Here is a 26,961-nt window from a genome sequence, read left to right as displayed (position 1 = left end):
TTCTGGTTGCGAATTCCTAGAGAGATTGGTTGATAAGTCAAGTGATATGGAGGCCAAAGTTCAGCCAAGAATGTCCACCAATTTTCTGAAGTATGGGACATTCTATGTATGCATTCTTCAAAGCATCCATTAGAAACCAGCATGCCTCAATCTTAAGAGAAGACCTTTGAGGAACTAGGCCCTAGAAATGAGGAGTCTTAAATATGATGAGGCGCTAGAACAAGGCATTAGAAAAGGTTGGGGCTGGGAAAGGCTGAAGGAAGGAGTGGGTATCTTCCTAAAGACCATGTTGGCCATGCTGGTGAGGAACAGAGTGAAAGGACTAGATGAATGATGGCTTAAGCCCTTAAGGTCAGCTCCAAGTATTTTATCCTAAATGTTCTGCACTACAATCATACCTCAGAACATCTGGTCTACCTGCCACTGTCTGAAAGAACGTGGATAGGTGGCTTCAAGTCATGGTCTCTCATCAGAATAATCCTGGTTAATTAAAAATTCAGATTTCTGAGTCCTGCTTCAAAACCCTGACTCGCCAGAGGGAATCTCTCCAGGTAATGCCTTCTAGAGGCCTCAGAGGGAGCAGGCAACCTGAATCTTTAATTTGTGGGTTTCTGTTTGATAGTTCTTCAACATTTATGAGGCACCTCTCTTCTCTCTCCCTCTCCCTCTCCCTTTCCCTCTCTCTTTCCCTCTCTCTCTCTCTCTCTCTCTCTCTCTCTCTCCCTCCTCTCTCTCTCTCTCTCTCTCTCTCTCTCTCTCTCTCTCTCTCTCCCTCCCTCCCTCTCTCCCTCCCCCCTCTCTTCTTGCAGACCGGAGATTTTGATTTGAGTATTGGGGGCTTAATGGATAGAAAGGGCCTAGGGTGATGAACCTTTTGACACTGTGACATGCCATTATCATCAACAAATGTACTTGGTCTCATTCACAGATGTTCTCAGATATATGTGGTCAATGGACTTGAGTTAGACATTCCTGCTGGAGGGTCTGAAAACCTCAAAAAAAAAAAAAAAAGTCTGTATGTGAAAATTCACATGAGACGGTGCTCTGTGAACAGTCTTAAAGGTACCTGTGGTCCTCCAGGGGGTTTAAGATGGCCAGTTCAACTGTCCCACCCACCTCTGCTCTGGCCAGTCTTCCTTTCTACTAGAGATGCTCCTTTCTTAGAAACTTAACATTTAACCATGAGACATGTTAACTCAGAAAAGAGGCAATCTCTTCCACGCTTCTCTTAAACTTAGTTTCTTCAGAGGGCTATGCCTGTAACACTTTTCACAAAACACTGCTCTTTGATTCTAATGAGCGGTTTGAACTTTATCTGCTTCTCTAAATTCTGTTATCTCCCAGTTACCCCTGAAGCTTCCTTCTTGGCCAGCTGATCTTAAGCAGAGATCTGTCACCTGCTTGTCTGGGATCTTTCTGACCTGTTCTTGTTCACAGTCCATAGAATGAGGCCCTGGCTCCTTAATGTGGCATCTCTGCCCTTTACAATCTGACAGCCTCCTGTGGCTCCCCTAATTGTTCCACGTTCCAAGCTAACTGTGTTGCTCAAGTCCTGTAGTGTCCTCTTCCCTCGGGGCCTGTGTGGCATTCTCTCCCTCTCCTCCCCATCTGTCACACTTTATCCTTGTTCAAGGCCTTCCTCCTGTCTATCCCTTAGCTACAAATTCCTATAGTCAGAGAGTCAGTTGTATTTGGTTAACATGGCCTTGTCACTGTGTCATGTATTGATTTATTACTCGTGACTCTCATTTCTCTTCTTTCTTACTTAAGTCCAAACGTGTTCTTGCCAAAGCCCTTGACACACCTCTGCATCTTGTATATTGTCTGTCACAGAACAAAGCATAGAAAAACCTTATAATACCTGAAGAATATATTTAAACCTGGCTGTTTTAGTTCAGAAAAACAATTCTGTTTTTCTTCTTCTCCGGTTAAGTTGGCTTAGCTTAGCTACTGTGCTCTTCATGGCTCAGAAAGGTTTCAGATGGCTTGTTGGATCTGTAGTTTTAAAGTGCTTTCATTTTGCATGCTATCCTCAGGAGACTTGTAGCATGGGGACCAGAGAGGTAATAGGAGTAGGGCCGGAAGTCTGGCCTTCAGAGGACAAGTTCTCCATGTATAAAGTACTAAGAATGAAGAACAAATTCCATCAAGCATTTGCCAAAGCCAGTAAAGATGATCACCCAGGCTAAAATGCCTGACTTAGATACATTAAAAGGAGAGGTTCATTTTTCTCTTTTTCTCAGACTGTTTGGCACCTGCAATACTTTCTTTCTGTTCCCTAAATGAAGACATGGCTGTGACTCTAGTCCTGAGCCCTGTCTCTGACCTTTGGTGTCCGGGTCCCCAGTGATCCACTGCATCTCCAGGTTTATCACCATGGTGCTTACTCAGTTGCTTGTGGCTTGTCTACAGTAATGTGCTACTCTACCTGGCATCTCTTCCAATCTTCCAGAGGTTTCTACGTGAACTTCTGCCTTCCCTTCAAACTCCAGATAGCTGACGTCATCATCTGCTCTGACTCACTCACTGCTTTCTCAGTCTCTGATCTTCTAACACCATTCACCTCGTCATCCAAGTTCACAGTCATTCTCGTCTTTAGCTTCTGTATGTGGCCTTTCTCCCTCTGCTATTTATGGGGTTAACTTAGAGCCTGTACATACTCAGTAAGTGTTCTTACTGAGCTGCAACACCAGCCCAGACCCCTTCTAGTTCTTAAATAAAATTTTTTTTTTTGAGACAGGGTTTATTTATATAGTTCTGACTGTTCTGGAACTCACTATATAGACCAAGCTGGCCTTGAATTCACAGAGATCCACCTGCCTCTGCCTCCTGAGTGCTGAAACTAAAAGCAAATACCACCACTTCCCAGTCTTCACTTTCTATTTTGAGACAGGGTTTCATCAAGTTGTCCAGGCTGGCCTTGAACTTGTGATCCTCACCACATCAATCTCCTAAGAAGGTAGGATCATGGGTTTGTATCACTAGGCTTACCTTATTGGCTATATTTTATTGATTCTTCACTCAAGATGTGTATCATGTGCACTAAAGGCTCATTTAGACATTCTTTTCTTTTTTCTTTTTTTGCCAAAGACTACGTCATTCTTCAGAGCCCATAACATTCTGAGTTCCTTTGTATTTCAACTACCACATTCCAGTCTGAATGCCTGCTGCCTTGCCCTTAAATCCCTGCAATAAGTTTTTGCTAACCATTTCTGAGATATACATTTTTAAATGCTATTTCTCTCAACTCTTCACTAATTCTATGGGTCACCCACCTAAGGATCACACCCATGGTCTTCAGTCTGGAAAACTGCACTCATAGACTGAACAATGGCTCTCTCTGGCTTTAAAGTCTAATATTCTGCTGTGGCAATCCTTTTATCCCAGGAGGGCTCTGCCTTCCTCTGTCCCATCTCTGGCTGCCTTCCTTCCTTTCCTACTCTACCTCTTCAGCTGTCAGCTTGGTGAGAAGCAAGTCAGTGCACTATAACTTCAGTGACAAAGGAAGCAGGGACAGCTTGCTCACATGCAGGTCTTGCTGAGAGCAAATCTTTGTTTCCAGTACAGTTGCATGCATACCTATCCCCCACTAAGAAAAGGAGTTCCTGAGGGCAGACACTATGCCACAGTCACCTTTGAATGAAACAGCACCCTACCCTGAATAAAGATCTTAGTAACTATTCACTAATTGGATTTATACACAAATTAAGGGATCACTTCTGTGGATGAACTGGAAAGATTAAACTAAAGCCTTGGCTGGACACTTCTAATTCTAGTCAGCTAGTGTATACTTATTGTATCTCATAATTACCACTGTATCACATAATAGGTAAGCTGAGATGATTCTCAAGCTAGAGATACACTCCTGTGTTGAATTTAATGGCAGCACATTTCAATTTTCAAGGTTAAAGGTTAAAGTTGAGAGATAGAGAAGAAATGTAAAAATCTTAGGTGAACATTGACATGGACATGGCATAAAGCCTAACATGAAAAGAATTTTAGGGCCTGGAGAGATGGCTCAGCGGTTAAGGGCACTGACTGCTCTTTCAGACGTCCTGAGTTCAATTTCCAGCAAGCACATGGTGGCTCACAACCATCTGTAATAGGATCTGATGCCCTCTTCTGGTGTGTCTGGAGAGCTACAATGTACTCATATAAATAATAAGAATAATAAATACATTTTTTAAAAAAAAATCTCAATTTTTAAAAACAATTTCTTGAGACAGGGCCTTACTCTGTAGCCTTAGCTGCTTTGGACTGGCTACAAAGCCCAGGTTGACCTTGGACTCACAGAGATCTGCTTGTTTATGCCTCTAAAATGCTGGGATTAAAAGCACGGGCCTCTATACAAGGCTGGGGCTTTAAGCATATTCACATCACAGAGTGTTCACTACTAACAAATTCATCTAACAAAATGAGTGCTCTCGGTAAAGCACGATAGAACAAAGCAAGGTTTATGTAGCTTGGTGGTCATGTTATCTCACAGTTTCGCTGTGTCTGGAAAATGCATGGCTCAGACAGCCTCAGGGGGGTAACTTGTGTGTGGCAATGTGGAACTGACAGTGCCACTTTATTCTTTCATTAATCAGCCAGGCGGTGGTGGCACACGCCTTTAATCCCAGCTCTTGGGAGGCAGAAGCAGGCAGATTTCTGAGTTCAAGGCCAGCCTGGTCTACAGAGTGAGTTCCAGGATAGCCAGTATTATACAAAGAAACCCTGTCTCGAAAAACTACCAAAAAAAAAAAAAAATCTAGGTTCAGAAAAGTCTACAGGAGGAGAGGACATTCAGAAATGGCACTTTGCCAGGGAAACATGTCATCAGCCTTGGACCTCAAGTGGTTGAAAGAAATAATGTATTTGGGGTGTGTGTGTGTGTGTGTGTGTGTGTGTGTGTGTGTGTGTGTAGGTGTCTAGGGCAGATGACAACCTGCAGGCACCATCCAGTTTATTTTATACAGAGTTTAGAAATTATACATGACTATCTAGCCTCAAGGATCCACCTGCCTTGCCTCCCTGCTATTGGAAATGTGTTTGCCAACCTTCCTGACCTACTAGACATAGGTTCTGGGAATGAGATTCAGGTCTTCAGGCTTGCAAGCCAAACACTGGGAAATCTCTTTCACCTGTATTAATTCCTTCCTCCCCAGGATGTGGCTTATTTCTGTCACTATGCCCCTGCAAAGAGGGCAGGAACATGTGTTGTATAATTTTATACATAATTGATAACACTCAATACATGCAGCTTTCTTCCTTCCTTTTTAACTTTCTCTCCCTGTGTGGATGGAATGATTGAAATAAAATATTGAGATATTCCATACACAGACTAGAATATTCTATTGCTATTACACATGCTGGTCATACATCACTTAGTAAAATAAAAACTCTTCTCGTGGGCTGAAGATGTAGCTCAGTTGGTGGAAAACTGGCCTAAATTTCAGGGAGCATTAGGTTCTACCCCAAGCATCACATAAAACTGGGTGTGGTAGTGTACATCTATAGTTCCAGCACCTGGTAGGTGAAGGAGAAGGACCATAAGTCCAAGGTCCGTCTGGATTACATGAGACCCTATCTAAAAAAAACCCTTCTTACCATAGACCATGCATTTTAGTAGAGAAAAAATAACTGAAAAAAAAAAAAACAATACCACACAAAAGAATATGTGAATCCCACATTTTGATTATGGTATATAGTGTTGGAAAAAAATCAGAGAAAGGGATTATAAGGAATTTAAAATGTTCCCCCTTTGAGAGGGTGAAATTTAAGGAGAAACCTGACAAGGATGAAAGATGGAGCTTTTACTGGCTAGGGAAAGAGAACCCCAGGGAGTGGAATCAAGAGTCATGGGGGTCAGTATGTGCTGGAATAACCGGGAACAGAAAGAGAGCTCTCTTATGCTGCAGTAGGAGCTTTGGAAAATGAGAGCAAAGATGAAGTCAGATATTATGCCAAAGGTATTTCTGCCTGCTACAATGAGAAAAGATGTGTGTGTGTGTGTGTGTGTGTGTGTACCAGCATGTGTGAGTGTGCATGTGCTCGAGAGCTCATGCATGTATGTATGCATGTGTATGTGAGTGTATGTGTGCATATGTGTACATAAATGTGCAGGTGGATGCATGCATGTGTGCATGTGCATATGGTGCCTGTGTGTGCCTGTGTGTGCATGAGTGTATGCATGAATGTGCAGCTGTATGCATGCATGTGCATGTATGTATGTATGAGTGCATGTGCATATGTGTGCATGCATGTACATGTATATGTGTATATGTGTATGTGTGCCTGTGTATGCATGCATGTGCAGGTGTATGTATGCATGTATGTATGAGCACATGTACATTTGTGTGCATGAATGTGTGTACAAGTGTATGTGTGTACATGCACGTACGTGTGTGTGTGTGTGTGTGTGTGTGTGTGTTTGATGATGGCTTGAGCTATTGAAAGCAGCAGTGGAAGGGTTCAGAGGTGGTAGATTCTAAATGCATCCCATGGGCAAAGCCAATAGAATTTGCTGAAAGGTTAGATTGGGAATATAGGAGACAGAGAGGCATCAGGAACCAGGCATTCAAGATTTGCCCTGAGCAATCAGGAAGATGTAGGTGCCATGCATCAGGATGAGAGAAAACTGCAGGGTGAGGGTTTTAGAGATGATAAGGAACTTAGATCTGGCAATTCGAACTGTCATATCTTTTAGATGAGTGGTGATGTTGAAGATACAGGTGACTATTTGTAGAGTGAATGAATAAGCAGGATCATATCCTGGACTTTAACCTCTGAATAGAAATCAGCACTTTCATCTACTTTTCCACGATGCAAAGCACTTACGAATGTGACCCTGGAAGATAGACCTTTGCAACCAAGGCTTGAACTCCAGGCATGGAGGTCTGATGAGCCTCTAGGCCATGCCCCTGGAACTTGTCTCTGTCTTCTGAATCTTTGTGAAGGTAGTGAATGATTGATGCAGCAATAGGTAAACAAAAGAATTGCAGCATTCCTTCATTTGCTCACTCCCCCCTCCCATCTACTGGTTACCAGCCAAGCCCTACTGCCCACCATGTCTAGAACCCACTTATTACCTAGATGTATATGGCCAACTTCTCCTTTTGGTTCCAGTTTCAAATACATCCTTCATACAGATACCACAATGGTTTTTTGTTTTGAAAATAAGCATGGCCATGCTATTCTTATACCTATTTTTTCCCATCAATGATTTTTTCTAATATTTTTGATTTATTGAGTTTATTCTGCACATATAACACAAATCCTCTGGCCATACTGAGCTGCCTGTGATCAACTGGTTTCCGTTTCCAGATATAAATAGAGGGCTTAGCATGCTATGAGCACCAGGTCCAAGGCTGGACAGGGCTTGCTCAGTTCTTGCTCCAGTGCAATCATACTTCTTAGGCTTCTATAGCTTTGTTTTTTTAAAAATCACTTGCCTTCAGTTTGCCACTACCTTCTCCTTCCACTCCATCCACACTTCCCCTGCCTACCAGCCCCTTAGAGAACATCACCTCACCTCTGAGGACTCAGCTCACCCATCACCTTATATTAACACTTTCCTTAATCTCTCTTTCACGTCTAAAAATGCTCCTTCCCTCAAATAGCATGATTGAATTTACTAGCTTCACAGGTGAGGCTAAACACACTCCAGTGTCTGCTCCAAACATGGGGCATTGTTTTAAAGCAGGAGGTTACAGCTCAGGGGATAGAATTTCTTTCTTGAGTTTTAGAGGGAGAAAGCCTATTTTCTCTGGAGTTATCCCCTGTATTGTCCACCTGCAGGACAAGACATGCTAACTGGTTTTAGAGTGACTAAGCACAATTATACTTAGCTGTACTGAGAGTTGGCACTACAGGGTTTTACAATAGAAAAAATGGTCGAATGGTGGCACTTTTGCTGAAATTAGGGAAGTTATCTTAAAGCTGAGTCATAGCAGGTTCAAAATTTTCACATATATTAATGTCCTTCTATTTCTGAGAGTTTGGTGGGCAACTGTAAAGGTAGGGGTTGAGCTGAAAAGAAGCTTGACAGTAGAATGCATGCCTACCATGGCTCTAGCACCATAGAAACAATAGAGGTTACTTAAAACGAGAAAACAATTAAACAACAACAACAACAACAACAACATGGAAACCCAAAGAACCAAATTAATAAATGACTAGCAAAGCAGACAATTCACAAATTATGCAATATAAAAAGCAAATAAACACAGGAAAACTGTTTAACTTGACTAGGCACCTGAGAAATGCTAATCAAAACTATATTGAGATTCCACCTGAACCCGGTCAGAATGGCAGTTACGAAGAAAATAAGCAACAGTAAAACACTAGCATTGCTGTGGTTACAGAGGTGGGGAAAATGGAACCAGTATATCAATGGTTCTCAACCTTCCTAATGCTGTGACCTTTTACTCTGTTCTTCGTGTTATGGTGACCCCCAACCATTAAATTATTTTGTTGTTAGCTCATAATAGCAATTTTGCTCTTGTTATGAAATATAATGTAAATACATGATATGTAGGGTATCAGATAGGGAACTCCCAAAGGGGACATGACTCCCCATTGCCTTCTATACTACTGCCAGGAATGCAAGCTAGTCTAGACTTGTTGCGAATCAGCATGGGGGTTTCTCAAAACACTAAAAATAAACCTATCCGCTATACCACTCCTGGTAACTTACTTGAAGGGCTGTAAGTAAGCTTATCCTAGAGATAAGCTCATAAATATCCATACATCACTATTCATAACATCCAAGGGTGTCCAAAAACAGAGGAATTGGTGAACAAATGTGATGTCTAACCATATTAAGCAAATTAAGCCAGTCTCAGAAAGACAAATATCATGACTTTCCCCTCTCATTTATGCTTCCTAAATTTTATGTAGTTACACCAAATCATGGATGTTTATTTAAAATGAAAGTAGACATGAAATTGCTCAGAAGAGCAAAGGAGACAAATGAGAGAGAAGATAGGAAAAGAAAAGGGAAAATAAGGGAGACGGGGAAAAGATAGGGGCTAAAAAAGACCCCAAACCAACCCCTAATGCTACCACTGTACAGAAAGGTGGCAGGTGGATTCCTGTACATACACCTGTCCCTCCTTTCTGCTATGTCCTGAGCTCCAGCTCAGAGCAGGCACACAGCTTCTGACAGGAAATGTAGGATGGCTCAGTACACGATGCATCCATTTAGTGGGGTCGGGAATCAGGACAGTAACACCCTTCCTCATTTGTCATTCATGTCACATAAGGAGTGTGCATGAATGCTGAGTGCATATTTGTGGAGTAAGTGCATCAGGGAGGTCTTACTCACGTGGTTAGCAGGTAGACAGAGAAATCTTGTCTATCATTTATGTAGTTTCAATCTCTGTTTCTGTCTGTCCTCTCTCTCTCTTTTCTTTTTGTGTCTCTACACTTGCCTCCAAGCTCAGATACATACACATCATATACGCATTCAGATGATTTACACGTGGTCCTTTGGAGACCAACTGCGTTTATTAAATATTACAGTCAAAAAGCCAGAATAAACCTCTTGGTCCCTGCCTTTTGCTATTTACAGTGTGTGTGTGTGGCAGATCTTATACTGGAGCTGTGGAGATGGATGTGACCCTTGCCTTGCTTCTGATAGGATTAGGGAGTTAACAACTCAGCTGCCAGTGAAGCATTTTGGGGATGGTTCAAAATCACTGTGGTTAGGATAAAAGCACAAACCAGATTGGGCATACAGGTGAACCTTCCAGGATGCTTCTTAGCATGGGTTTGTTCACACAGCTCCATGCCAGTGCACACATGAACACATATCCCAAACACCATAACAGGGTTAAACCTTCCCTCTTCTATTAAGATTTAAAACTAAAATTGCATCAGTGACTGGTAGTGTCTGTAAACTGTAAACACACTGACTTACAAACGACACAGCCTAACTGCAGAGATGAGCCAATACAGCCACTGCTAATGTGCTTAATTTATTTAGAGAGATGCCTTCTCTGTTAGTACTTAAAATGTAGTGACATCTATGAGAGAGTGATTATGTATTAATTTGCCACAGCATTTAGATGTATCAATGAGACATTTTGTAAATTAAAATCACATCGACTAAGGGGACTTGGGTTGATTGGGAAGCCTTATTATGCATGATTATAAGTGCCTTCCAATTATAATAGTTTACTAACTCCTGTGGTTATTCTTTATAACAAAAGCCACACATTTGCTAATATGGGTAAGGATGGTATATGGCGAACAGACAGGTTGAAACATATTGATTCTGAAGCTTCAAATTAGATTCCTATTGATTTGATGAATGAGAGTTTCATTGCGGCAAGTGTTCTCATGGTGCTCAGCTTCTATTGCTGAGTGTCAGCAATTTTTTTTTTTTTTGGCTGTGTACAGTAGGCAAATAAAATGCCACAGCCTGGGGCTATCCAGAGCCCCAACTGATAACTCTGAATTACTACTGGAGATGGCAAGGTCCCATCTCTGTTCAGGAGGCTGAGCCGTAGATTCCTGCACATACTTCACACACATGCTGAACCAAGGTGGGATGGTCCTGCCTGCTGTCTGGTAGAGGATAGCTGAGGATGTGTAAGGCCCCACAGAGCCTTATCCATGATTTAGGCACCTGCCCCAAGCCAGCCATTTGGGTAGGGACAGTTGTTATTGTTGTTGTTGTTGCTGCTGCTGTCTTGAGATAGAGTCTCATGCATCTCAGGTTGGCATCTGACTTACTATATACAGCCAAAGCTGACCTTGAAGTTTCTCCCATAACTCCCAAGTGTTAGAATCACAGACATGTGTTACCATATTTGGCTCAAAATCATATTATATCAGAGTACAATATTAGGGGCTCTAGAGTTAGGCTCATTGATTCTTTTATTGAAAATAGATTTGTTGAGCACAAAGCATCCTAAGAGTTGCTGGGAAAACTGAGATTATTAATGGCTTGATAGATATCCACTCTAATGACTGCTTAAGTTCAAATCCTAACTACTGTACCATGTTGGTTAGGATGGCTACTGACACAGCTCCCGTCTTCTGATACATACCAGATTTATGTCTGTTGGGAAAATCAACTGTGGGGATGCACATAAATCAGACATTGTTCCTGTTACTCTAAATATCAGTTAGTTTTAATCCTGGGCAAAAACAAAACAAAACAAAACAAAAATCAGATGCAAGCCATACTCACATCATCAGTTTAAATGGCTGTGAATGTAATCCATTAGTTGAAATGCCTCTGACTTCAATGCTTTTAGTCAAGTCTGGGTAGCTTTTATTTACAATATAGTAACGAGCATCCGACAACAGGAATACCACTGCCTGCCTTCCTCATGGTTTGCTTTCTCGGATGATGCACATGAGATGAACAGCCAAGTGCCTTTCTGGGGTACTGGGAATAAGAATAGTTGTTTTGTTTTTTTTTTTTGAGATTCATGCACAAACTGTGTGAGACTCAAACATATTGGAAAATCCCCAAATTCCAGACAACACACATTTTTAAAAAATATCAATGCTGTTGCATTAGAACCCTTAGATCAGGGATGTTTAACTAATAGACCTTTTCTTTTGTTTGAAGATGTTTCATTTTTATTTTGTCATTAGAAGACCTCAAGGAGAAGTTATGAATCCAGTTTGTGTAAAAGCCTAATTAACTATTGAGCTGTGTTATGTTCCCTTAATAATCGAATTAGTTCCATCAAAAACCAAGAGGTGCTTTCAAGTGTTGAAATGAAGGTCCTAAATTGATCACCTGAATTATATGCTCCTTTATCAAAATGTCCAGGAATTTGTCTAGACTGCATTATCATCATACCATCCCAGTGAATGCTGGGTTGTTTTAATCTATTAGCTGTTAGGAGTCATCTGAAAGGCAGGTAGAGAAAGCTATGCTGGCTATGAACTGGGGTTAGGGTGGGTACTCCAGCTAGTACTAGAAGAAAATGAGAGTTCATAGTGGGAGTCAGAGGAAGTGAGCTTAAGCTGCATTCACAGACAAGGGAACTCATTAAAAATGGGAGACCTAACAGAATCTCAAGGAGTTTAGAATACAATCAAGAGAACCGCCTAGAAAGAGTTCTTGTTCTATTTTTTTCAAATATGTACTGTAATTGGTATGTATTTATTTACACAGTGATGGGTTTCATAAAGTAATTTTCATGTGAATATATAGTGTATTGTAACTATATTCATCCCTGGACCCTCCTTGTTATCTGAGGAGTTTAAAATGCCCTTGTCTATGCTGTAGTCGAAGATTCACTAAGTAGGTGTCTCTAGGGTTGGGGGCTGACAGGGATTGGATTCTGTATAGCCAGGGAGGGAAAACCACTGCCTGGGCCAATAGTTCTCAAGTGTGTTCCTCAGACCGAGAGACCCTTGGCAGCTTTGGAAATGCAGGTTCCAGGTCCCACCCAGACACACCAGGGTGGAATCCAGGTTAATAAGCTCGGCATGTGATCATGCTGTGTGCTTAGTAGGGGACTCATTATTTGAGATAAGTCATATCAGACACTCCCACTCAAAAAAAAAAAATCAAGGTAGGGAGAACCATTTCAGGCTGTAAGTCCATTATGATTCTCTTCTGCATTACAGGAAACAACTAAAACACACATAACTCACTCCCCACAAGTATCCCTTTAGAGGAGAGGGAGTCTAACCTTCCACTGTTATCCCCATTAAACTTTGTAGGAGGAATCATAGAGCCAAAGAAATAACAGACTTCTACATTCCAACTGGGACTTGTTTGCAGGGGGGATCCTGGAAGTCATTGAGACCACCAGAAGAGACAGGTGTCCTGGTACCTAGCGCTGAGGTAATTCGAGGGGAAAAGGGTTTTCCAGACCAGGGAGGGAGAAATTCCTAAAAATAAAAAGGACAGAAAAATGACTGAAAGTAAAATTTCATTTTCCTTTTTACTTCGAGAACACAGTGGCTTTTTTGGGCCTGTTTCTGATATGCTGATAGAATAGAATAGAGGTCCTCCGTAGTTAGTATTCAGTACGAAACGAGAACCACATAAGAACATATTCTAATGTTGCGTTGGTTTTCTCGCGGTACCATCCAGCCCCCAGAACATTCTCTGGCAGCACCCACACTCTCCTGTGCGAAGGAATAAACTTGGAAGGAGGCTGGCAGGCACAGGAGCCTCCTCCTCATGCCAAGGGACATGCTTGTGACTAGCTGGAGTCTGCAGACTTGGGATGGTGTTAGAGGACATCGGTCGGCTTCAGCCAGATGAACTGATATGTCACAGTGGTCTGTGTAAGACCGGGAAGAGGGCCAGGAGCCAAAGCCAAGCAGAAGAGGAGGCTCACTGTGTTACTCTGCACAGGTTTACTGTGTCGCCTTCTGGCCAATGGGCAGAATGAACAAGGTTGAAACCCGTTGAAGGTGAATTGCTGTTTGTGGGCCAAACACTTTATGGGCATTTTTAAACTTAATGTCAATTAATCTCCTCACACACAGACTCTGAACAAATATTGTCCTTATAAACTAATCATCAAACCAAATAAATTCCTACATGTGATTTGTATATATACAACTAAATAAAGATTGTCAATAAAGTCTAAGATAGTTGATTCTGTGGAACAGAAGTCTCTCTCTCTCTCTCTCTCTCTCTCTCTCTCTCTCTCTCTCTCTGCCTACCTTCATTTCAGAAAATAAATACCATATGAGATTATAATTTTAAACAAATCGCATTTAACAGACAGTGGCTGAGTAAAGCCTCTGGGTTGTAAGTTAGCTAATTCCATCCGACTCAAGGCTGTGAAATGCATTTCTGTGAATTATGGTGTGCCGAGACCCACTGCCAATACTTTAGCAGACATCAGCGGGCTCAGGGGGAAATGAGATCTCCACACACAGTGTACCTGTTATTAAAGTGAGGTGCTCAGTGACCCAGCCTCACTCTAACCACAGAGCTAGATTCTCTGGGTTTACAAAGATGAGATTCTGAGAAGGAAAATGAGAAGCAGGGAGTCCCTCGCAGACACATAACTAGCAATTTGAAGCCGCTGCTGGGATCATTTAGTCTTTACATTTCCTCTTTTTCTAGCTCTGAAAGTCCCCAGGGACTGTCTGTTATTCTTTCCCGTCCAGCGGCTGCTATGTTCAATCATGGCCCTCTGTTCCACTGTAGACTTTTGCTTTCTACACTAGAAACACATCTTTGTTAGATATATTTACTCCCTCATGTAAGCTCCATCATTTCTTTATTCATTCTTCACTAGATTGTTCTCTAATGATGTCATTTATTTTGTTGTTTGTAATATTTCCATGCGTTCCACTCTGGACCTTATATTCTTCTGTGACACCCCTGCTCACTCTAGAATACTGCCGAGCACCTCTCTGCCTCTTTTATTTACACAGCACAGAAGGGCTGTGAGTCTTGCCAGTGACAAGCTGCTCTGCCTTCTCTGGCACATGGTACACAGCAGATCCTCAATCAATATCTGTTCAATATGAATGTGAATATGAATAATATCTGCCCAAATGAACGAAAGTGAATGAGCCCAGTGATTTTGGTAGAATCTTAGACAAAATTATAAACTAATGATGTCCACCCCTTTTATTGTATGCAACTTAATTTTTCTTTAATTGCCTTAAAGAAGGAAGGGAAAGAAAGGAAGAGAGAAAGACAGAAAAAAAAAACTGGTTTACATGACATATACTATGTAGATGAAAGATGTTCCCTGATTTGGATGTCTCGTGCTCTAATGCTTGATTGGTTCCTGGATAGGTCATGCTCAGCATATCATGGGGTGGCTGGTAAAAGAGTCCCTTCTAGTTACAACTTAAAATCCTTTATTCTACCCTTTCTACCTTGAAAGGCTGGTTATTAAGAATGGTACCCATCAGCAAGGATTCTTTAAGAAAGCCCTGAAAAACTGGGGATTCAGTAGGGAGATTGGGTCTGAAACCTCACCTCTGCCTCTGCCTGTCTGGATGAAACTGGTTAAGACTTAAAGTTTCTCTAAACGTCAGCTCTGTATTAGAAACTAAGGATAGGGCCGGGCGGTGGTGGCGCGCACCTTTAATCCCAGCACCTGGGAGGCAGAGGCAGGTGGACTTCTGAGTTCGAGGCCAGCCTGGTCTACAGAGTGAGTTCCAGGACAGCCAGTACTACATAGAGAAACCCTGTCTTGAAAAAAAAAACAAAACAAAAAACAAAAAACAAACAAACAAAAAAAGAAACTAAGGATGGTAATGATGAATGTATTGATGGTAGAGCCCAAATTAAAGCCAAAGTTTTCCTGGCTCTGAAGCTCAGGCTCACAATAACTATTATCCTTCCCACAATTAGATGAGATAATCAGTACAAAAATGCTTGACACGGAGAAAATATTGTTAAAGCAGCATCAAAAACATGTACATAAAACAGCAGCAACAACAACAAGGGCCCCTTGCACGTTTTCTAGTCCTTGAAACCTAATGTGTGACATGCTCTTATGTGTGGATTTTACTGTCAATGTTGTTTTTTCTATGATTTTTTTTATGTGTGTGTGTGATCTTTCCCTTCACATTTACGGGGAATGCTTACACCGAAGAAGAACTACTGAATAGCACATGCCAGAGGCAGAAGTCCAGGTCGAATGTAGGACAGCTTCACTGAGCCAAGAGGGTCACTTGTACCCACAGTGTTTTCAGCCACAGCAAGTTCCTGTGGTAGATTTCCAGGCAGAACTGAGACAAGCATTCTTAGCCGAGACACCAAGAGGTGGTTGAAGCACTATTTGAACAGCAAGGTGGTGGAAGTCTAGGAAATCAGGACCTGCCCACTGTGAAACTTTGGTCAAGCTTACATTGTGTTTAGGAGCCTGCATCAAACCTTTATTTATAGCCCTCCCCCAAGTATTAAGGATCTTGAGATTTTACTGTGGAGAATGGCTATGGTGGAACAGCAATCATGACTGTGGAAAACAGCAGCAAGATGCTGCGGCCCACTGACTGTAGAATGAGATGTATCCTGCAAGACGGAAGAATCTTCATTGGCCCTTTAAGGCTTTTGACAACCATATGTATTTGATCCTCTGCCGAAGAATGCAAAACAGCTAGAATGTGAAGAAAAACGGGCTTGGGGTCTGGTCTTGTTATGTGGGAGAACTTGGTTTCTGTGACTGTGGAGAATTCACCTCCTAAAGATACTGGCATTACTCATGTGCCACTTGCTGGTGATGCAGGTGGCCCTGGGGTTGGAAGGGCAGCTGGCAGAGGAGTACCAGCTGGTGTACCTATTACCCAAGCTCCTGCTGGATTAGCAGGCCCTGTCTGAGGAGTTGGAGGCTCATCCCAGTAGATCATGACTCCACAAGGAGGAGGTACTCTAGCAGTAGTTGTTGCTCTTGCTACAGCTAACATTGCCAGAGCGCCAACTCAGTACTTCACCAGGACTTGGAACTCCACCTCCACTTATAAGCAGAGCAACCCTACCTCTAGGCATTATGGCCCCTCTGCCTGGTATGAGACCATCCATGGACCTACTAATTGGCCTTCCCCTGCTGGACACCTATAGGCATGCCTCCTCCAGGAATGAGACACCCCTCCACAAGGAATTAGAGGCCCACCTACCCGAGGAATGCATCCATCAAGACCTTAAGATATAGTTGATAAATATCAGCCCTTCTTTGTCCCTACAATGCATCTTGTGAAATTGTGTAGCCTGCAAGTTTTTGACCCCTTTTACTGCATTAACTATAGCTAGTGAATACATAGAATAATTGGAAACAAACAAACAAAAAACCAAACCCAAAAACCAAAACCATCCAAAAAACAAAACAAAACAAAACAAAACAAAACAAGAAAAGTAACCATGGGGAAAACCACCCTAGAAATTCTCTTTGTTTTCCTAAGGAATGTTCAAGTTCAAAACTGTTGTTGTGATTGTAAAATCAATGCCAGAAATTGGGGAAAGAGAAAGTACAAACAGCTGTGAAGATGGAATAGGGGTTCCAGAGAGTTGAGGTGAGCTGGTGACACAGGCTGGGTAGGGACTAGGCTCGTCTGACATCCAGGCAGAGGGCAGTGTGGATCTTCAGCTCTCGGAGGAGGCTGAGCAGCTAGCTTTAAGTAGACATTCAAGGTTCTCAGTCTCCTAGTACTCAGTGGGAGTTTTGTTTGTTTTGAGGTTGGAATAGAAGACTGGAAAATTTTCATGGAAAGTGGAAGTGCTGTCCATTTTCATAGAGTAATTTAGTGGCTTAGTGTAGAGGAGGCCTATATAGCTCTTTCTGGCAATTTCACTGTCGGTATGAATATATCTGTAGAAGAGGTATTAGCTGATTCACTGTATTCCTCCCTGAAAAGGGATAAGACAGGAGTTAAGTTGGATTACACTGGAATGATGATCTTATTTTTTTGCTTTCAACTTATACTTTTATGGTTCAAGATGAATTTACTTATTGGTCTGGAGAAAGAATGATCTGGGTTCCTTAGAGTCATATCTGACAAGATTACATCAAGAAAGCATTCCATTCCATATAATATCTCATGTTCTGTGCTGTTGGCTGTCAAAAAGGTTGACTGTTTCATGATTTTCATTTATCAGATAAGGATACAGGCTCAGAGTCAACTCCAAGGTGAGGACATTGCCCAAGTTGTTGAGAGATGTCAAGTTGGCCTGAGACACAAGTCTGTGGCTTCTAGTTCTATATTCCAGTTTGTGTTAAATATGCTGCATATTCATGTAAGAAGAAAGTATTTTGAAAATGGTATTCTGTCTGCCTGAAGGTTATGAAGACAAGGACCAAAGACGATATTATAAATGGGATTCTAGCCTTGCCCATAAATGTCTCTAATGTCACAGAGGAGGAAGTATATACACAAAGAAACAGGAACATTGAATGGATACCTCACTTAATATAAATTGATATGACTGGGTCCTGGCATGCAGCATAGACTCCATTTGTAACATGATCAGGTGATCTCTGGTGATTCCGTGTCCTTTTTCACATCTGCTGAGATTAAGGATAGCTGTTGCACATTCCACACTATGGTAGCAAAATTACAGAAGAACTTGGGATTTCTTGTTTTAGCTTAGAAAGGAAATGCATGGTAGTAAAAGTTGGAAACAGACCTCCACATTTCTTGACACCTATTCTTTTTTGGTTGATAACATGAATGTCTGTGAGGCATTTAAAACTTATATCTAGCAAAAGTGAGTGAAACATTTACTGATTATTGAATATTTACCAGCTGTCCACATGCTTTTTCAAACCTCTTTAACTCTTTGAGAAAGCTCTTTTACTCCTTCTTTCCTTTTTTCCCCTTTGAAGCTGCCACAACAGAAGACAGGAACTGGCTGACAGGAGATACAAGTAGTATAGGAAATCTACAGTTACATTTGAAGATATTTCCACTTGCATTTTTCTTGAGGCAACTAATGATAAACCAGTACTACCTTGCTAGTATAACAGAGTCTTTGTAAATTATGTTGGCCAGTGTTTTTATTTGAAGAATAAAATTTTACATTTTAATCCTGGGGCTTTTTCAAACAAAACTTTGTAGATTATCTTATAATATAGCCTAGTCTGGCTTGAGCTTCCGTATGGAGTCCAACCTGGCCTTGATTTTGTGATTCTCTTGCATCAGCCTTCAAAGTGCTGGGGTTGTAGGACTTGCCATCACATATGGCTTGACTTAGGAAACTGAAAGAACTAATCTCAGACCTCAGAGCCAGTAAAAGAATGAAGACAAGCATCCATGCCTCCAAAATGCTACTTCAGGACTACTTCTGTCCAGTAGGTGCTGATGTGGGCATTAGGAACATGGGCATTAGAACCACTCTACCCATCTTCCAATTCTGTCTGTATGACTGACATGAAATTGCCTCACTTCTCTAGAACTTGATTTTGTCAGATGGTAAATGAAGATAATAGTATGTGATAAAGTTGACTAAATAACTTAATACTTGCAAAGGGCTCAGAACCATGATTGCCCTATAATAAATACTTGATGAGTAGGTATTCTTGTTCCTACAATGCCTTTTGAGACCCAAGTCCAATGCAGGAACTTCCAGAGGGACAAATTGAAGAAGAATTACCATAAATAACATAGAAAGGTGACCATTAAGAAAACTGTGAAGCCCATATCTCTTTACAGAGAATATGGAGTAGAACATAGTTCAAATTAAATCCCACAGGGACTCAAGAACTATGAGGGCTAGAGGAGACAGCATAGGCTAATGTTGCTTAGAAGAAGCCAGGGAAAAACCACAGTCATTCTATAGGATTAACTGATGTTGCCTCCCACGCCCAGTTCAGCCTCAGGCCTTTGGCAACTTCCACCTGAGGCAGTCACCTAGGGAATTAAGCGGAAAGACCTTCTACAGACTATCCTCTGAAAGAAGTTCCCGGAGAAGTTCATGCTGAGATACAATTATGCCGGTGACAACACCTATTGCTTGAGGACATCTGCAGACTTCTGAGCCATTGGTGATTCCCTCCTAACTCTTCCCTGACTTCTCAATGTTTATGTTATGCAAATGTCATTGTAACCTAGAGATCCAGTTTGGCTCTCCTGTATAAATGCTGAAACCCAAAAGTATAGGCGCCAGGCTTGATTGGAAACTCTCAACTTGGCTTCATGTCCTTTTGTTCTCGAACTCTGTGTTTCAGGTCTCCTTTCTCCCTCTCGTTGAGGCAGAACCTGGTTCATGAAACTGTGGGACAGTTTCAAACTGAAGGGAACATTCTACTCCAAACCAGGACAATTTATCCTCATGCCTTCCTGTCTCATACTCACCAAACACTTTCAGAATCACTACTGTGTGCTCTACTCTGCTGTAAAGGTATGGAGGCGACATAAATATATACTATTACTATACATTTAATGAAGACATTATAATTATTTTTTTTAGAGAAAGTAATGTCTTGGCTCTGAGGAGGTGGTACTTCAACAGAGACCCAAGCAAGATGAAGGAAACAGCCCTGTAATTATCTAGAGAAATAATATTCCAGGCAGAGACAGACACCAACCTACATCAGGAGAGAAGTGAATAGAAGACTATGACAAAGTCTAGTGTGGTTGGAATGACCATATAGGGAGAGCAGGCAGGGACTGGCCATATGACACTCATAAGGTGAGATTTGGATCCAACAGAAGGAAGCCTCATGAGTCCAAAGCCATGTGAAGTTGAGGTTATGCTGGGCCATCTACCTTGACAATGCCCTTGACAACTCTATCTCAGTATGAGTAAATGAAGGACAGAGTTAGAAGAATGTGGGTTAGTCAACTCTTGTATTCTTATGGTGAAAAGTCACCATGGCTCTGTAAAAAAGGGAAAATATACTTGATATACTGCATGTGCCTGGGTTTTTATCATGTTAATAACACAGTAAAACATAGTATTGGCCAGTATTTAATTCAACCTGAAGAGCTTACTCCTAAGGCAAAGGCCTGACAATGGGAGTGGGTAGGGATGTAGACAGGGAACTTTAGACAGCTACTGTCCAGAGGCATAGTTGGTGGGACTGGAGAATCAAACCTAGATTCTGTAGGTCCTGGGAAAAATCTCATGGTTTTTGTTTTGTTTTGTTTTTGTTTTTGTTTTTAGTTTTTTTCACATTTGGCTTCAGATGAAAATGCTTAGGCTAGACCTTCTAGAAGTGAAAGATAATTGAGTCAAGTAAAGCATAGCAAATAGCTTAGCAGGCTGGGACTCCACTTGATTTGGGCTATGCACATACCCCACTTCTAATAATGCACTCAGCAGCCTGAAACCCTTACTTCACTAAGTGTACACACACACACACACACACACACACACATACACACACACACACACACTCTGCCTCTCTCTCTGTCTTTCTCTGTCTATCTCTGTCTCTCCCTCTCTCTCTTTCTCACACACACATACACTCTCTGTCTCTCTGTGTCTCTGTCTCTGTGTCTGTGTCTGTCTGTCTGTCTGTCTATCTGTCTCTCTCTCTCTCTCATACACACATACACACACACTCACATACACACCTCTCCAAATAATTCACCTAACAACTTGTTGGAAACTTAAGCCCCCATTTGCATTAAGCTGCACGTATACCTACTTTATCCAATAGAAATAAGTTACTTCCCTTAGCAACCTCATGATAATGATCCATTTCTAGTGACACAGGTCTGGGAATGCATCTTGAAATGAAGACAGGTGTGCTCATCAGGCCTCAGAACATGTTGATGATACGTGTAGTGTTAAAAACTATCATGAATGTACTTCTGGGGTTTACCATCAATCCTCTGTTTACCATCTTATGCCTTATGCATAATTGACATATATATTATTAAAATCAGGCACATTGTGTAAGGGATATGTACAGTGGAAAAGAGGTTATGTTAGTTGAAGACCACAAGTCAAAATTGAGAACCACCCTCATTATACTGATGTTTTCAACAACCAAAGACCTTTTGAACCGTATGAAAGAAAACCTCATGCAATAATTGGGGCCTTGAGTTCCCTTACTCGTGTGGCCTGCTGTCTCTCTCAACAATGTGACAGACAGTTTCTGATCTGTACTATTGCTTCACATTTGAAGTGTTTCTTTGTTGGCTTGCAAATCTGCATCTAGTCATTATTTTACTTCCTTGACTAAGAAATCAAGAACCAAGAAACAAGGAGTCCAGACCTCCACCACCAGTGACCAAATCCCAGAAAGGTACCAGGTAATCTAAGTCAAAGGAGGATTGTGTGCAAGAAAGAAAAAAAAAATTATAGATGTTTTCTACTTGGCAAGTTATTTAGTAGACACACCCATCAACCTGTACCCATTGGAAGAAGAAGGACTTCTCTGCCACCTTTAGGTGAAAAACAAGCAAGCAAGGAAACAAACAAAAACCAAAAACTAAGGCCAGGAGACACACATCAGATAAAGACCAGAACATCATGAAATCTCACTCATCAAAAGTGTACAATTCAGGAAAACAGTTACCATTAGAATGGAAAAGGAGTAAGTTACAAGAGGTTCCATCACAGTTCTAGGGGTTGAAAACAGCAGAGCACAAGTTGATCAATTTTTCAACCAGAAAATATTTGCTCATATGTAGTTAGAGACTATTGCATTTTTCTCCTTCTCTCCATTTCTTTTTCTGACTTAATGATAAGATCTGTTAAATTATGGTCATGTCAGGGATTTCTGGGAGATGAACAACAAATGCCACTGATGGAAAATACTGACATTTCTCAAGTAATCAATGAAAATGCAGTAGCCTGTATGGCATGTTCAGCTGCTGATAATACAACAGAGCTGATGCAAGCAAAAGACACAGCATTGTTGGCTATCCTCAGTTTATATGCATGGATACACAATAAAATTCTAGTGGTAGAGATGGTGTATGAACGAGTTTAGTCGTAAATACTTCAAAATCCTAGCACACCACAAAATTGTTGGTATGTGTTTAGCATCTTAGATCTAAATTTTCAAATCGCCTTTATCAGAAAAAATAATCTTGCTCAATCTTTGAAGAAATTTGCATTTCTATGCAAAGATGGAACACAATATCCTTGGCTGAGTTACGAAAGTCAGCAACATTTTGTGGTATATGATTAGCACATCCCGAAAGCAACAGTTCTAGAAAGTTTAAATTTAGCCAGGAAAAACCAAAGGCATCTATCTATTCATATGTAGGCATAGAATGTAAGCTTCACTACGGTGCTTAAATGTCACATATTATCATGGAAATCCTAAGATCACTGGATTCTGATTTCACATTTTGAAACAAAATATTAAAATAGTACACTCATCTATAATTAGCAAAACAACCAAATCTGATCAAATAAAATGGTTGTTAGGAAAAAAAGAGCTTTTCTTTCTTTTCCTTAAGGATAAGTAGGATATAATTCTTACCTGATATTCTAGGCCAGCAGAGATTAGAGAATCCAAGTGCGGAAACTTTTCATGGCAGGCTTAAACTTTGAATTTTCAAAATGAAAGTTAAATATTGAGCACAAAACTTGTTCTTTGTAGTCAGTAGGCTTTGTTGATGGCTTAGGAAAGAACTGTGTAGGTGGTCGTCTGGCTCAGTGCTTCTCAACCTTCCTAATGCTGGGACCCTTCAATACAGTTTCTCCTGCGGCGGCCGCCAGGCTCAGTGCTTCTCAACCCTCCTAATGCTGGGACCCCTCAATACAGTTCCTCCTGCGGCGGCTGCCAGCCATAAAATTATTTCTGTTGCTGCTTCATAATTATAATTTTCTACTGTTGTGAATTATAATATAAATCTCTGTGTTTTCCTATAATCTTAGGTGCCTGTGAAAGGGTCATTTCACTGCCAAAGGGGTCACAACCCACAGCTTAAGAAATGCTGATACAGAGTGACTTAGATTCAGTAGTACTTTAGTTATCATTGAGAAGGTTATCAGTTAGGTTCTACTATGGAGCATGAGAGGGCTTATTAAATACTATAAAGAGCTTAATGCCCTGAAAAGTACAGCCCAATTTCACCTAATTCACGTATACCTCACATTTAAAGTAGGTTTTGCCTCTATTGCCAACGTTGCATCTCTGATTCTCTCATGCATGTGTGCAGGTGTGAATGGTGTGTATATGTATGCCTGTATGTGGTGGACATGTGTGATGAAGGGCCAGCCTAGGCCTCACTCTCTGGTCTCTTCCTCACTCCCTCTTTCCACCAATGTATTTCCTGCCCTGAGCACAGTGGCTTAGGTGACTCAGGGCCATACTGTGGATTTGGTTGGCCAGCTTTCAGGTCACAGTTTTCTTGGCTGTGGGATTGATGCTAGTGTCTACACGAAGATCCTCCAGCTACATGGGAGACGCGAAGGGGTAGTGACTTAGTGGCTGCTTCCTCACCTCTCAAGGTTCTTCCTCCACTCTAGAGGCACAGTAGGGCAACTAGAAGCCCCTATCTGGACTCTTTATTCCCCGTTATAACAGTGTTCAGCTCTGATTTTGACACCTGTTATTACAGAGACATCTTTGGGCCTGCACCTGTCCCATAGCCCACACTACCTGTGATCAGGGCTCATTTATCCCCGCCCCAGGCTCATCTCAGGGAAGCCCCACACTGGAGTCCAAGTGGCTAAACTGAGCCTCCAAAGGGGAAGTGACCAGAGCAGAGGACACTACTAGACTTGGAACTTCTGTGCTGGCTACCTGGGCTAAGTGGGCCACTTCTGTGCTGGAGTTCTTTGGGCTGAGTGGGCCAGGGCCCCCAGTCTTACCTGGTACCTGTTTACCCCCTTTCTGTTGTTTAACTACAGCCTCTGAACTGAGAATTTGGGACTTATTTTTCTGATTATAAAAATAAAAAGTGCCATGCCATTTTTATTAAAAAAATAATAAAGTAGATTTTTTTCCCATTGCATAGAGCTGGGTATTCCTTTAAATTGCTTTAATTCAATGTTGTTTGTTTTCTGTGTTGGGGCTCAAACCCATGGACTTGTCATGCTAGGCATGTGTTCTTCTATGCAGCTAGACCCTGAGCCCCCGATATCTGTATTTTAATTTATATTAATGTAGTTATTTATAAGCTGAGTTTACATCTATTATTTTGTTATTTGTTTTTTACTTGTCCCCTTTCCTTCTTCTGTTCTGGATTAAGTATTTGTTTTAATATTCCATTTCATTTGTACTATTGACTTATTAACTATACTTTTTTTGTTGTTGTCCCAAGGTTTACATAGGAACTTTAAGCTTAGCAGAATGCATCTGATATAACTTGGCACATAAGTGTAATGTACTATTCCTAGGACAGACAGACTTCTATTTCTCCATCTTCCTGCTACTGTTAACATACATTTTACTTCTTTGTCTGATTTTAAAAAACAAAAGAAAATGACCACATGATAGGCAGTTTTTTTCTTTAACAGTCAGTAGCTTTTAAGATAACTTTTTAAGATGATAAAAAGTATTTTACACTTATCCATATATTTACCATTACTGAGACTATTCTATGTAGCTTTAAATTTCCACTGAGCAGCATCATTTCCTTTCTTACAATATGGAGCTGCTACAGTCATTTATCTTGGCCTTTTCTTGTTGTTGTATAAAAAGGAACAGTTGGTTCCAGTTTTGGTTTTGAAGGATATTTTCATGAAACATTGGACCTTAATGGAAAGTGTTTTGTTTGTTTGTTTTTTAATATAATGGATTTTAAAGGTGTTGCTTGTTTCCTCTGTTCCCATAGCTAATGTCCAGAAGTGTGCAGAATTTCTCCCTTTGCTTCTTTATTTGTCTTTCTTCTCTGGATGTTTCTGGAGACTTTTTTTGGTGTTGTAATTTTATTATGCTGTGCTTGCTGTTAGTTCTCTCTCTCTCTCTCTCTCTCTCTCTCTCTCTCTCTCTCTCTCTCTCTCTGTGCATGCATGTGCATGTGTGTGTGCATGTGTGTGTGCATGTGTGTTTATCCCCTTAGGGCTTGTTGGGTTTCTTGGATCTGTGTACTTATAGTTCCAATATCTAATTTAGGAAATCTGGTGGCCATCATTTCTTTAAACACGACCCATATATTTTTGACATATGCACTATTCTCATTAATACAAATATCAAATTTCTTGATGTCATTCTATAGGTCACTGCAGTGTTATTATGTTTTCTCATTCTTCGTTTATCTTTGCTTCATCTTGGATGATTCTACTGCTCTTCTTTCAAGTTCTGAAACGTCTTTCTAAACTAAAGTAGAACTAAAATGCGTTTACCATTCACAAAGCAGTGTGATTAGTGTAAGAGCCTTCTAACACTCTCCTACCCTGGTAGTATAGTCTTGCTAGGTATAGTCTGTCCTTCTATGTGACCATGGACTCTGAGGGGTTCTCACTTAATGGCCTAGGCAACTGTAGGGTTTTTTTTTTTTCCACAGTGACCATCTAGAAATCTAATGCTTTCCCATTCTGTTGTCTGTTCTGAGAATTTTTCTTACTAGTGCCTGGCTCTTTGTTTGGATCACAAAGTTGTAACAATCAAGTTCCCAGCATGCACTGTACAGATGTTGTAAGCTGGGATTCTTGTTTGTTGCTTATTTGTTTTCTATACATCTTTACTGCCTGTATCTTTGCCCTACACTTCTACCTCTGATCTGACAAGACTCTTCATCTTCAGTTCAACAAAGATGCCATTTCAAGCTCTCTCAGGTTATCCTTGCTTCAACGGCTCATCCAGGCAGAAAAGTTAGAAGCAACCATGGAACTCACTACTCTCTTTTCCCTGTACTGTGAGTTCAAAGACAGGATGGGCTTCATGAGGCTCTGGTCTCAAAACAAAGCACACACACACACACACACACACACACACACACACACACACACAGAGAGAGAGAGAGAGAGAGAGAGAGAGAGAGAGAGAGAGAGAGAGAGAGAGAAACCAGTTTAATCTACTGAGATGTTGGAATGAGTCCAAACGAGGGGACCTCTGATATAAAATGGTAATTATTCACCATTTAATTCAATGGTAATGATTATCAAACCTGGCTTCAGATAGATGCTTTATGTTATGGCAGTAATTTTTCTTCTGATTCTTGATAGTTAAGGTTTTGAGCTAATTGTAAGAAAAGAAAGCAGGGTGTTTAAAGGGTCTAACCACTTATACAACTGGAATGTGATGTCAAACATGATTATTAAATATTTATTTGGTACAAAAGAATATTCACAACATATACGTAAATTTTAGAGTACTACTCTTAAAATTTTAATGTGCAAACAAACCACCTGGGATCTTGTTAAAATTGTAGATTCTGACTCAGATGAGGTGGATGGGCAATATAACCATTTTCCTGTATTTCCAACAAAATCTCATATTCCTGCTTTGCAGACCTAGCCTTTGTGTTACAAGAATCAAAGCAGAGTTAATACAACCACCACCTGTGGATACCCATAGACTATCACTATCTCTGAAGGGCCATGTGTACCCTTCCTGATCCCACCTCTTCCCTTCCTGATCCCACCCCTTCCCTTCCTGATCCCACCTCTCCCTTTCCTCATCTCACCCCTCCCCTTCCTGATCCCACCCCTTCCCTTCCTTATCCCACCCCTCCCCT

The 26,961-nt window shown here is 41.1% G+C and overlaps 1 protein-coding gene and 1 pseudogene across 22 annotated transcripts in view; one reads left to right on the top strand and one right to left on the bottom strand.

Moving 5' to 3' along the window:
- Positions 1 to 26,961, bottom strand: part of Anks1b (ankyrin repeat and sterile alpha motif domain containing 1B) — a 1,082,674-nt gene that overhangs the window by 207,884 nt on the left and 847,829 nt on the right. The gene's annotated exons all lie outside the window — the stretch shown is intronic.
- LOC116075785 lies at positions 15,893 to 16,582 on the top strand (annotated as a pseudogene).

This window comes from Mastomys coucha, unplaced genomic scaffold, assembly GCF_008632895.1.
Source record: "Mastomys coucha isolate ucsf_1 unplaced genomic scaffold, UCSF_Mcou_1 pScaffold4, whole genome shotgun sequence".
NCBI lineage: Eukaryota > Metazoa > Chordata > Mammalia > Rodentia > Muridae > Mastomys > Mastomys coucha.
The sequence above is the reverse complement of the archived record's forward strand: the minus strand, read 5'-3'. Positions and strand labels throughout refer to the sequence as shown.